This window comes from Andrographis paniculata, unplaced genomic scaffold, assembly GCF_009805555.1.
Source record: "Andrographis paniculata isolate CXL003 unplaced genomic scaffold, ASM980555v1 Contig66END, whole genome shotgun sequence".
Taxonomy (NCBI): Eukaryota; Viridiplantae; Streptophyta; class Magnoliopsida; order Lamiales; family Acanthaceae; genus Andrographis; species Andrographis paniculata.
Window position 1 is genome coordinate 813696 of NW_026137602.1, and position 13981 is coordinate 827676.

The 13981-nt window shown below is 29.8% G+C and overlaps 1 pseudogene; it reads left to right on the forward strand.

The window, feature by feature from the left end:
* The first annotated feature begins 1325 nt into the window (after window positions 1-1325).
* Window positions 1326-11371, forward strand: LOC127263083 (ADP-ribosylation factor 1-like; annotated as a pseudogene).
* Window positions 11372-13981: the final 2610 nt, after the last annotated feature.

A 13981-nucleotide genomic window follows, 5' to 3' on the forward strand; every position in this document is an offset into this window, starting at 1 on the left:
AACCGATCTGAAAATCCGAAATTTTTGAAAAAGGCAATCCCAACTGAACCAAATTAACCGAAATCCGAGTTAGAAAATTCGAACTAATCCGAAAAATCCGAAAAAAAATCTAAACTTCAAAATCCGGATGAAAAAATCCGAACCTAACCAAAAAATTCAGAAAAAAAAAAACTCTACATTTTTTAAATAATATTAAAAAAAATCATAATATATATATATATATAATATGACACAAATAAACTGCAACGAAGAACATTTATCAACAAAGAAACTAAGTATAAATAATTAAATAAATCTTCTAATGACACAAACAAATTAAATGCAGATTTCAACAAACAAAGTAAGCACAAATAAGTCTATTAAATCTGTTAATGCAACAAAACACCAAGCAAATTCACTCATTCATAGTCACACTACACTGATCATTAACTTCAAAATTAAATTCAAAACGTCATTAACCATTTAATCAATTATTTCCAGATTGAAGAGAAAAAACCTGCAAAATGGAAAATAATAATGATGTCAATAGAAAAGTTTAATAACCTATAATAGTAAGATAGATAGATATAAATTGAATTGGACTTAGAAAAATACGGAAAGTATACATATTGTCGTCTTTCATCACAATTGTGCCATTGTTGAAGATGGAAGTAATAAATCTTTCGTACCTACATAAAAAATATATATCTTATATTTATATACACAAAGTTAAATAACAAATTTAAATAATGCATAAAACTTAAGTATTAAAATACCTTTTTTCCATTTTTCGACATCTTGAAGAATTTCATCAATACTGAAAGGAGCGGATTTACGAAGCCAATCTTGAGCATAAACGAGATACTCCATAACTTTAGGACTTAAAAAGCTCCTAAATGAATCAAGTACTCGTCCTCCAGTGCTAAATGCTGACTCCGATGCTATGGTTGAGACGCGCACTGCGAGAATATCACAGGCTACTTGGGAAAGTATAGGATATTTATATTCATTATTTTTCCACCAATCTAAAATATCAAATTTCGGTCCTCCTCTCTCAATATCTTCTTTAAAAAACTTACGAAGATCATTACCATCATCTTTCTGATGAAAAGTTTCATATATAGATCCCGCATTTCTCAACGTATCTTTTAGTGCATCATCATCATCCATTCAAACATTCGGCAACTCTCTTTCTTCTTGCTCATCATTTTTTTCCATAAAAATTGGTTGCTTGTAATCACAACACATAGCATACAATTCATCTTCAACTTCTTTTGCAATTGAGTTAGCCAACTCAACATCATACATACTAGACAATGCAAGTGTCACCCACTTCAATTTGTATCGAGGATCAACAACAACGGGCATGAATATTATCTTATTCATTTTAGTTGGATCCCCCCAATATTTGTCAAACTTTTCTTTCATATTTTTGGCCATTTTACTTAATTCATTATCTTTACCTTCTATGAAAGTCTTAAATAAAATCTGAACTTTGTAAATCTCATGAAGAAACAAGTTAGAAGTAACGTACGAAGACCCCAAAATCTTACAAGTCACCTCATAGAAAATCCTCAAAAAATTCATCATCCTTTTTACTTTCATCCAATCATCCTTACTAGGCACCCCATCATTAGATTCAAGATCAATTCTATAAATCGGATCTAGCACATCAAACCTAGAAAAAACTTTCTCAAATGCAATTGCTGCTTCCAGCATCAAGTATGTTAAGTTCCATCGGGTAGGAACATCTAAGCACAATAAACTCTTACTTGATATATTTTCTAACTTACAATATTCTTTAAACTTGTTCAATCTAGATCCCGAGTACTTAACAAATCGAACAACATTTCTAATTTTCTTCACAGAAGACCCAATTTCTTTCAAGCCATCTTGCACCACCAATTAGAATATATGAGCAATACATCTCATATGCATATGGTTACAATTTCTGATGTTTTCACCCCATTGATTGATAGTTTCTTTCAAGAAAACTAGGGAAACATCATTCGATGAAGCATTATCAACAGTAACAGTGAACACCTTATCAATGCCCCAATCATGCAAGCATCTCAATTTTCCAAGCAATGTCTCTACCCCTATGAATAGAAATTGGACAAAAATTGAGAATTTTTTTTTACTAATTTCCAATCATTATCACTATAGTGAGCTGTCAAACACATGTAATTCACTTTTTGAATCGAAGTCCATGTATCAGTAGTAAGACATACTCTTTGATTTGTAGATTTCAACAATGTCATCAACAAATTTTTCTCATCCTCGTAGAACTTAAAGCAATCATGTGAAATTATTCATTTAGATGGAATCTTAAACTTAGGACAAGCCTTAGAGAAAAAGTATTGAAATCCCTCTATTTCAACAAACCTAAAAGGTAACTCATCAACAATAATAATCATATGTGCTAAAGCTTCCTAACTTCTTCTTGATCAAAACTCCAAGCACTAAGACATGAACTTTGTCTGGATGACAAAATCAATTGTGATTGATTAAGATCTATGTTTGAGACTTTTTTACAGTTTTTGAAATGAGCAGCTTTAAGTGTAGTAGTCTCATTCTTAGAATCACCGCCAAATATTCTCCCACAATGCACATACTTAGCTTTCTCTTTCATATCTTTATCTATAAAATTCTGAAAATAATCCCAAATCTGTGATCTTTTTTGCATAGTTTTTCTCTTTTTACGTTGGGATTGAATAGGTTGAGAACTTCCACCACCTTCATCGCCATCATGCGTAGTATTTTCAACAGATAATCCAGATCCACGAGTGGTTTCAGATGTATATTCAAATATTTCAAAGTTATTCGACATCTTAAAAACAATAATATCAAAAGGATCCGGTGAGTTAATAATTCCTTTATTGCAAATAAAATATTTTAATACAAATAAATAAATAAAAACTTACATTACAACTTGCTGACGAAGAATCTATGGTGTAAGACTTGTTTGTGAAGATACTGGAATGTAGAAAATTTCTACTTTATACAAAAAAAATCAACAATAAAAAATTTTATTTTACATATTAACATCATATGTCAATATTTTAACATAAATAATGAGAATCAATATAATCTTATTTTTTTTAAAAAAAAAAATATCTACATAAAAAATCAAACTTATAGATTAAACAATAAATAATATATCTACAAAAGTATTTAATATTTCTAACATGCTCATTCAACAAACAACAAATTTTAGTACTAAAAAACCAAAATACAAAATAAATTAGGAATATAGGAGTAATAACAAACAAACAATAAATCAATATAAGAAAATTAAACAAACAACCAAAATAATCATAAAAAAGCAATAATTTAAACTCACATGAAGTAAAAAAAGCCCACCGAAGTGAACGAACCGAACGGAAGTAGCAACTTTGACCGAACTGAACTGAATAAGCAGTGAGAATCAATATTTTCGAACAATTGAGAGAAATAGAGGTAGGAACGATGACGGCGAATGGACGATGGAAACGAGCAAGGAGGAGATAGGAATTAGGAACGACCGAACGATGGCGGCGGTCGCGGCAGGGTTGGGACTTGAGAGAACGATTCGACGACATGACGAAAGAAAGCTAGTCTTAGTCTCTAATCTCTAATCGTGCAGAATTGGGTATTTAGTTTGGACTTTGGTATCATTTATTAATTGGTAGTACTATATAATTATATTTTATATTTTATTGTATTTTAAATTTTTGATTAAAATAATATATATACATAATAAAATAATAAATAATAATGAAGTATATTAATATGTAATTAGTAATTTTATTTTTATATTTATATTTAAAATAGATTATTATATTTTATTAAAATATTAAATATAATATAAAATATTAATAAATTATAATTCGGATTTCAAATTGGATCGGTTTTTAGTATACCAATCGGATTTGATCCAAAAATCCAAAATTTCTAAAATTTGTAATCCGAACTGATCTTAAAATCCGAAAAATTCAAACCAAAATTTAAATTTCAGTTTGATTTGAATCGAATATTTTGCTCACCCAATATTAAAAAATAAAAAAATAAAAATAATAATGATAATAATAATAATAATAATAATAATAATAGTAATAATGGGAAATAGCAAAGGCTCCCCTATAAAAGAGCGTAACATCATCCTACAAAGCATAACACTGCCATGCCTTTTATTACTATATTGGATGCTCGCTATTTAATATTAGTGCTTTTGATTAAATTATAGTAGTATTTGGTTTTTTACGATAAATTTAAAAAATTATTTTTAAAACTACATTCTTAATATGAGACCGAAGAAGTATTACTTTATATATTTTTTTTGAATAATTTTAAATTTAAAATCAAATTTAAAATATATAAAATTTTGGAATTATACATATTCTACTAATAATGTATGATAATTTGACAAAATTAAATTTAAAAAAAGAGTATATACTTAATTATTTAGATAAAAATGAGTTATAATTGTAAAATTATATTTTATATTACATTGCTTTCAATAATAAAATATATTTATAATATATAAATTTGAATCATATTAATAATTATGATGTTTCGTTCCAACATAATTTTATCAAATTTTTTGAATTTAAAAACTTATTATTTAGTTATGATACATATTATTTTTTCTAGAAAAATATATAGAATTTTTTAATTTTAAAATTTAAAAATATATGAATTTTTATGGATAATATTTTATACCCAACCATCCTCTCAATTCAAATTTATTTATATTTAATAAATTGATTGTTCCACGTAAGGATTAAATATAAAATTCTCTTTTTTTATCTATAAATAAAATTTATAAAAATATTAAATATTATTTGTATATTTTTTGGTAACATGAATTTTAAACTTTGTGGTACTGAGGAAATATATGATTTTTTACATTAATTATTTTTTATATTTTAAAAAAAAAAGTAAATAGAGTTAATAAAAATTTAATTATGTAATACATTATTTAATATTAAAATACCTGTACATACTATATATATATTTGATAAGATACTTTAATTTCCGTGTTCTCGTAATTTTAGAGTTTTATTTTTTTTTTAATATTAAGTTTTGATAATTGTTAGAATAACTGATAATCCAATAAAATTAAGATTATTAGATAATAAATAGTAAAATTATGGATAAAATTAGGGTTTTATTATCTATATATACTACAGTTTTAATTCTACAAACGGTTCAACTTTAAAATTTTTGGTTTTGTTTTTTAAAAATCATATACTTATTATTCTTTTATTTATACTAATATTTTTTTTATTCTAGAAAAATTTTCAATCAGTGTTTCCTTATTCGGTACCCTTTCAATCTAACGGTGGATTTGCAATCGGATGCTTGTAATTCGACTAGAATTTTATATAACAAATTTTTAGTTCGTTTTCTAGATCTTAATTTTTCTTAAGTTTGTTTGTGTGTGTCTTTTTTTTTTTTTTCTTTTTTAATTTTTATAGAATGGTGATTGAAGTGTGTTTACATTCTTGAAGGACTCTTATCTACAATTTGATCATAATAGATTTTCTTCTTTGGTCTGGCTGATCAGTAATTTTTTTCTTTATCTTAAAAGCTTTTTCATATTAAAATTTATTGTATTTCTTTCATATTTTATTTGAAAATATAATTTGTTACCCTTCTTCATATTATTGCAAGGGAATGTGTTTTCCTATTAATATATTTAATAAAATTCTTACAATAATTTTTTTTGTAAGTTTAAAAAATTTTAAATTTGATTTTGCATAAATTAACATCATATCATAGTGATTATATTATTCTTATTGGTATGTATTATTTTTAGTTTATAGTATTCATGTAAAAAAAAAAATAAGGAAAAAAATCGCAAAAAGATTGAAGAAGCAAAACATAATACAATGCATGTATTTTTTAAAATTATTTAATGTATTTTTTTACTAATCAATTTTTTTATTCATATTGTATATGTACTTTTTTTTCAAACTGATACATGTAATAGATTTTTTAATTTTGTAGATTATGTACAAAACCCCAAAAGAATCATTTGGACCGGGAAGGAGGGAGTATATTATATATAAACTATATGTATTATTTATAAAAAATAAAATTAATATATAATTTAACATAAAAATAATTTGTGTATAGCACCGGTTATATCTTATTATAACTATATCACATACATATAAAAATTCTTGACCTTTTCAATAAAAAATAAAAATAAAAATAAATAATAAATAATAATAATAAATAAGTAATCCTAATAATGTTGTGGATTCAGTATAAAAAGGATAGTAATAATAAATAAATAAATAAATAAGTAACCCTAATAATGTTGTGGGTTCAGTATAAAAAGGATAGGCTTTGATGAAGTATTGTACAATGTTGTTCCTTAATTCTACGATCCAATTTTCAAATTGAGTGGCTACAATACTTTTTTTTTTAAACCTGGAATATTATATTAGAAAATTGTAAAAAATCTTTCATGTATATCTAATTATCATTTTTATCATTTATTTATCTCGCTGGTAAAATATATCAGGCATGCGAGACAGTCGTTGTGCGAATGTCATGCGTGGGTAAAGAATATAAATGACAATTTTTACAAATGTGTAGGATATATTTTACCAAAATAAATAAATAAAAAATAAAAATAATAATTAAATATAAAAATATGTTTGCAATTTTCTTTATTATATAATGAGAAATAAAATATACAAAGAAACCAAATAAAAGGCCACCATGAAGGCCCAAGTATAACTTGGGCCAGCTCACTTCAAGAAGAAAAAATCCCAAACAAGCCAGGGCAGTGAGACCTAACCTCTATACAAGTTCAACCCAAAAAAAAAAATTTTATGGTCAACAATTATGGGGCCAACTCAACAACTAGAAATAACAAAATCAAATTGGGTTCCTAATTCCTAACAATTACGGGTGAGCATTGGTCGGTCTAACCGAATTAGTTTGGTTTGATTTAATTTGATTTTGAAAATTTTGATTCGGTTTCGATTTTAACTTTTACAAATAAAAAAAACGATCAAAATTCAAAATTCAATTTGGTTCGAACAGAATGGACCTAATGCTCATCCCTCTTGCAATCCAGATCCTATTTACAGCCTAAAACACAGTTTGGGAAATTTCAAACCATCAAAGGAAAGCATTCTAATCACAAATTGTGATCACTCCCAACGCCAAATATAACAACATCCAAAAGTTCGTCATGCCATAAATCCATGAGAGTGTTTGTTTGGGGAATTTTCCCCAAATTTTACTATTCATTCAATTTTTTTCAAAAAAAAAATTAAATCAAACACCTATTTTTCATTTTTTATATTATACTAAAAACAAATTTTAAATTCAAAATATTATATCGACACCTATTTATATCACACCATACAATTATTTACATTCAAAATTTTTACTATTTAAATCTCAATTCAAAATCCAAACCCTAATTACCGATGAAATAGAATTCTAGTCAACACATGCAATCCACACTACCAAAAAATTAATCTTTCACCACGGCTCGACAGTTCGTTACAATAACATCGTAACAAATAATGGTTTTTGTTACGACAATTTCTGTGACCAAATATATATTTTCTTGGTCAACGTTTCAGGTTCTTTAATTACGCAAAATAATCCGTAACAAAAACGGAGTTGGTAGACTTTGTTCAAAATAACATTAGTTACGATTGTGCTTCGTAAGAAATGGTGTTTACTTTTATTTTTTAAATTTAAAATATATTTTGGATTTAAAAAAAGGTAGAAACGCTATAGCGATTTTGGAAAACTAAGAACGATTTCATACCCACACGCGCAGGCTTTCTTATTCCCCTCCTCGGTGCTGAATAGATTTCACACTTAGCAAATTTCAGAAAGTTAGGGCACATCTCATTCTTCGACGCGATTTCTCAATCAGCACTGGACGAAGGTGGGATCGAGGAGGTTAATCGGCACGGCGTCCAGGTAATGTTTTTAAGTTATCTCGAGTAGTATGAGGATCGATCCACGGATCTTCGTCGCGTCCTCTGTAAGGAGAAATCGATATAGGGCGTCGTAATATTCTTCTTCTTTCTCATGTGGTATTGGGAATTGTATGGCTTGTGTGTGATAAACAGAACTTGATTAGTTGGTAGGATAACGTATTCTTGTGTTAGAGAACTAGTAGGCAGATTGTTTAAGTGCCCTGTGAAGTTTGATTTATTAATGTTGTAATTTTATCACATGATTATTTTGGTTCTGGAATTTTGGTTTTTGGTCTGCTGGTTTGAAAGGGAAGAATCTCAATCTGCACCTGTTCGACTCTACCCTAGGATCAGTATGGGTTGAGGTGTTTGTGTTTCTGTCTTGTTGTTTAAGATGGGTGATGAGAGTATAAAAATGATAAAATAATACATGGCTGGAGTATAAAATTATTTATAATGAGAGTATATTGTATCATGACTGGGAAAGATAACAACGCGCACAGCCGCGGGGCTGACAGCTGAGATGCACCCAGCCTGGCTCACTGTCATCTACAGGTATTTCGTCACAATGCCAATCAGCTTCATTTTTGCATTACAATTATACTCATTGTTCCAGTTACAGTGAGTCATCGTCTTTTATTTCAAATTTGTGCAGGAAAGGGAGGGTAAGAGGTGCTGATACTTTGCCTGGATCAGATCAGATCCTTTATTTGTTTATTTTATATATTATAACATAGTTAGATTCAATTCATCGTATTCACTCTCAAATTGATTGAGGGTGAGATGGGAATTGTTTTCACGAGGCTGTTTTCTTCACTCTTCGGGAACAAGGAAGGTCGGATTCTTGTGTTGGGCCTCGACAATGCCGGAAAGACCACCATTCTTTGTATGCCTCATTTTTCGCTTCATACGATTCATGTAGTTGTGGTTGCCTACTTGCCGTGGTGATGACTTTTAATTAATTCTCTATAGCTATTGGTTTTTGCAGATCGACTTCAGATGGGCGAAGTAATGTCTACTATTCCAAGTACTTACCTTGTTATCCTCACTTTAAGCAATTCGATACTGTTATTCTATGAACGTGGGTTGACTGACATTTAACGCGCTAATTTTTGGATATTTTGCGTTGTTTCTAATTGTTTTATGTTATTCTCTTCTCTTGAGCTTGTTTTGGTTGCTTTCTTGAGTTCATTAATTTGCTGCATCTATTTCATAGGCAGAATTTAATATGACAAATGGTGATATGCGAAATGTGTAGTCTGAAAATATGATTAGGGAAACTTTGCTTTACTTGATTAATGAGTAGATGTCTTTTTCATTTTACAGCTATTGGGTTCAATGTGGAAACAGTGCAATATAACAACATAAAGTTCCAAGTTTGGGATTTAGGTGAGTTTATCATCCTTAATAGAATTGGGATTGTTTTCAAAGTTTTTTGGCTTTCAGGATCCTTGCTGTTTGACTTGGACTCGTGAATTTGTTTATTTTCATATGGGGTTCATCATTTTAATTTTTAATTTCTGAGTTTGGTTGTTATTGACTGTGTCATGTGTCGCCCTTGGTGATTTATGTTGAAATTATGAAAAGAAGAAGTTGAGGACTTCTTGGCTTTAGGTTTTCACTCTCATTAGAGCTCCAGAGCATGAAAACAAATGATGTCCATGGATGAACTATTCACATTAATACACAGTGGAATGAATTTGTAACAACTATCAGCTATTAAATGTTGCCACTGGCTATGGTTTCAAATGCTGCCATACATTATAAAAGATAATTGTAGGTTTATCTTAGAGAATGTAGACTACAAGTCAACATTATCCTTCTAGTTAGCCTAAGATATATTTTTTTTTTTTTGCTATATTATTGCAGTCACATTGGTTGTTGTTCACTAGGAGCTTTGGTTAACTATTGAATTTCAATGATTGTTTATCTCGAATGTGTTTATATATATACATAAGTGGATAAGTCAAAATTTTGAATTAAGACAACACTTTGCCAAATCCTTCAAATCTGGATAGATTGCTGGTACATTTTTTTGTTGATAGCCAAAGTGCTACATATTTTTATTACTAGATGATGCTATAGCGAGAATCCTTATTTCTATATAAAACATGACTTGTGGTGAGTGAGTGCATCTTACAATAGACCTTACTCATCTTTGAACCAACCACATGATACACATATACTAAATGATATTCTTATTTTCCGGTATCTTTTCCTTTTTATTTCTTCCTAATCCCTTGAATCGATGCTAAGATGTTTTGCTTTGTTGCTTAGGCCATACTGAAGGTCCTATTTTCCCAATACTCAAGCGATAATATATGTTAGTGATTCAAGTCATACTGATAGACTAGTGGTTGCCAAGGAAGAATTCCATGCAATATTGGAGGTGATATTTCCATTTATGTACTATCAGAAGAAAGTTCATCACCTATATATTTCAAAGGGGATGTTCTTGTTCCGTTTTACACCAAGGTTAATGGAAGATCAAATAAGCTAAACTCTATGTTACTGGACAGATCTTAAGAATGTAATGAAAATATTTTTTATTTCATATGTCACCATCACATATTCATGGTAAACAACTTGCTTGTGCTTGGCTTCAACAGGTATGCTGTCCCGATTATGGTACTTTTAGTTGTCAAAGGTTAACAATGTTCTCATTAATTGTGAAGCTTTAAATTTCAAGAACATAATAGAATTAGAGTGATGTTTTTTTAATAAACACGTTAGTAGTTTTTGTAAAATATTGAATGGCCACCGTTTGCATAATTTTGCTGCACATAATCCTTTGAAGTTCTCTGAGTGTTCTTACAGTAAGTTCCTACCTAGGTGGCCCTGGAACTTGAACCAGTACTTAACAGTTTGTTTACCTTTAGCTTTGGTTTTTAATATTTTAGGCCTTGGCAGTTTGTTTTCAACTTAAATAGAAATGAAAAATTGTTCTTGTTTCTAGTTGTTTTAATTTTCCCTACGTCAGTTAAACTGTTTGTTTAAACTGTTGATGATCTTTGTTAATGATTGACTGTACTTTCCTCTTTCTTATATGGAATTACATTGGTCCCTTGCCAGGAGGAAGAGCTAAAAGGCGCCGTTGTCCTCTTGTTTGCTAACAAGCAGGTGGAATTTTATACCATTCTTTCTGCTATATATATATATAAACATTAACATTGCACTTAATTTACATACGATAAGCATAAATTTCTTGATGCATTTGCATACTTGTTAACTCTGTGTGTCGGTTGAAGTTGCTTGTTAATCCACTCACAAGTTAGATAAGTGTACTCTCTTATGGCTTAACATTATCTGACTTACAGGATCTTCCTGGAGCAATGGATGATGCTTCGATAACTGAGGCCTTAGAGTTTCACAAAATTAAGAATCGGTAATGGTCTATCTTCAAAACTTCCGCCATAAAGGGAGATGGCCTCTTTGAGGGCCTAGACTGGTAATTCATGGATACATAATGTGCTTTGGTACCTAATTCATGGATATAATACCATGTATTGTACGACATGTCTGAATATACATACTCGTATTGTTCTAGTTGCAAAGCTTTACACTTCTAATGTCTGTGTTATGGCATGTTATACATACATTTTGAACGTCTGTTGATATCTATGGCTCAATATACTCAAAAATTGCACTTGTGGATGCTGTAGGTGACACACTTTTCCTGGTCAAGGTCTTCGTGACATCCGCCTCAGTCCCGGACACACCCCTTATTTTGCCGACCATTGCTGGGGCGACTACCCTTCGCGATGTCGTTGGTGAAGATCCTATTGAGTGGAACTACAAGGACGTAAGGATCTACTTTAATACCTTTCTTGTATTGCCTTCCGAAATTTATAAGAAGTATGACTTAAAGTAATCTCTGTGTTGGCAATTGCAGCTCATGCGCCGGGCTTGAAATGTTGGTACCGATACACCCATGTTAATTGCCCCGTTTGTCATATGGATTGAATGTCGAACCTGTCTTTGGATGGATTGTGTTGAGTTTTTGTTGAACTATGTCTGGAATTGATGCGTAGACCTTTGTGGTTTGAATTCGTATGGTGAAAAATGTGCCTAATGGGATTGATGGATAACCGTTTTTGCTTATTGCGTTGTTTACTTGTGTTTGAACTGTTAAGCACGTTTTGCGGAACAGGTTGTTGATGTGTAGATACTAGTAGGCTTGTTCTATGGGTTGCTTTACTTTGTTGGTAGGTATGGAATTCAGATTTTAATATGAATTAATGTTTGCGCGGGGCGTAATGATGATGATGTTTATAGCAATCTTTGTATTCGTAATTTATTTTCGTATCATACGCATCACAGCAGGTCCATTTGTTACGAACAATTTCAATTGCAGCGTACCCCCTGTTTTTCACAATACGCTATTTTTCCGTAACAAAAGGCCAGAAAATCGTTACAAAAAGTGGTCTTTGGATATTTGTTGTTACAGACGGTTTCGTGACTATAAGTAGGTAATATTTTTTTTACGGCGTTCAATGCCGTTACAAATAGTCGTAACAAAAACCAAGTTCTGACAACCGGTCAATGGAAAACACTTGTAACGCGAGGAACTTCCGTAACAAATACCGTAACTAAAAGTCCTGCCACACGCGCGGAAGGATCTACCTTTCGTTACGAGAGAAAATTCGTAACAAACATCGTAACAAATACCATACTTCAGGGAGCGTTGACCGATCGTAATAGTTACGAAAAGTGGCGTGGCAAAAAACATTCGTTACGCGAGTACACATTACGGAAAAAAGTCGTAACAAAGGCGTAGCAAATACGCAAATTGCACGAAATATGGCTTTTTGTTACGATTTTCCGGCCGTAATAGAAAACAGTTTTTTTGGTAGTGCCATCCACCGCTGAAAGCAAGCTAACGATTTCAATGACAAAATTGGAAGTTTGGGAGACCAATTTTGTCAATGCTAACTATTTATTTATTATTGTTATTATTATTATATTTACTTTTTTTTTTTTTTTTTTTAATGTGGAACCCGTAACTACATGTGTGAACGTTGTTTGTTTGTTTTTGTTTTTACGTTTGGCTGGTATCTCAATTAATTATTCAAATATTTATTTTTTATTTAAACTACTACATTAAAAATACGATAAATTATATAACACCTTATTGTGTTTTAATAAAAATGCACAAAATACCTTGTGTTTTATTTATTACGTGTGAAACGCAAAGTTTGCATGAAACACCTACTTGTCCAAAACTGATCTTTGGTTCTAAATAAAAACTTAAATTATGCAAGTTTTATACAAATAAAAAACGTAAAAGATCTTTAATAATTTTTTTAAATAAAATAAATAAATAGATAATTGGTTAATCATTTATTTTAGAGTTTTTTAAAGATAAATTTTATAGACTTACGCATTTTAAGATATTTTATGTTTTTTATTTGTATAAAACTTACGTAATTTAGGTTTTTATTTATAACCAATCATCAGTTTTGGACAACGAGGGTGTTTCGTCCAAACTTTACATTAACACAAAGGAGTTTCAAGTAATAAATAAACACAAAGTGTTTTATACATTTTTATTAAAATACAAGGGGTGTTATATAATTTACCTTTAAAAATATTTGCTCACTGAAAAACATCACACTTAAACCCAGATTCAATTTAGATTTATACAATTCTCAAATTTCAAATTTAATTCTCAATCCTCAACCAAAGACGTTCTCAAATTTCAAACCCAATTTTCAGTCCTCAACAAAAAACGTAGTTTTCGATCCCATTCAATCTCAGTAGCTTTTATGTAATTTGTTTTCTTTGATTTTTTTTTTCTTTCCTCCATTTGTAGTGAAGAACGCAGTTTAACAATGTCCCCAAACATTAAAACAAAAATGAATTAAATAATCAAAATTTATGTTTTGTGTTGTTTTTCACAATGTTTGCGTAACTTTAGCATTGAAATGAAGAAGAATTAAAAATAGAATAATGACGAAGGAGTGTATTAGCATTCATATCATTTTCATGTTGGTAGGTTCAGTTATAGGGAAAGAACCCTAGTGTGCTTATAAGATCAAAAAGGATTATGACAAGTGTGAAAA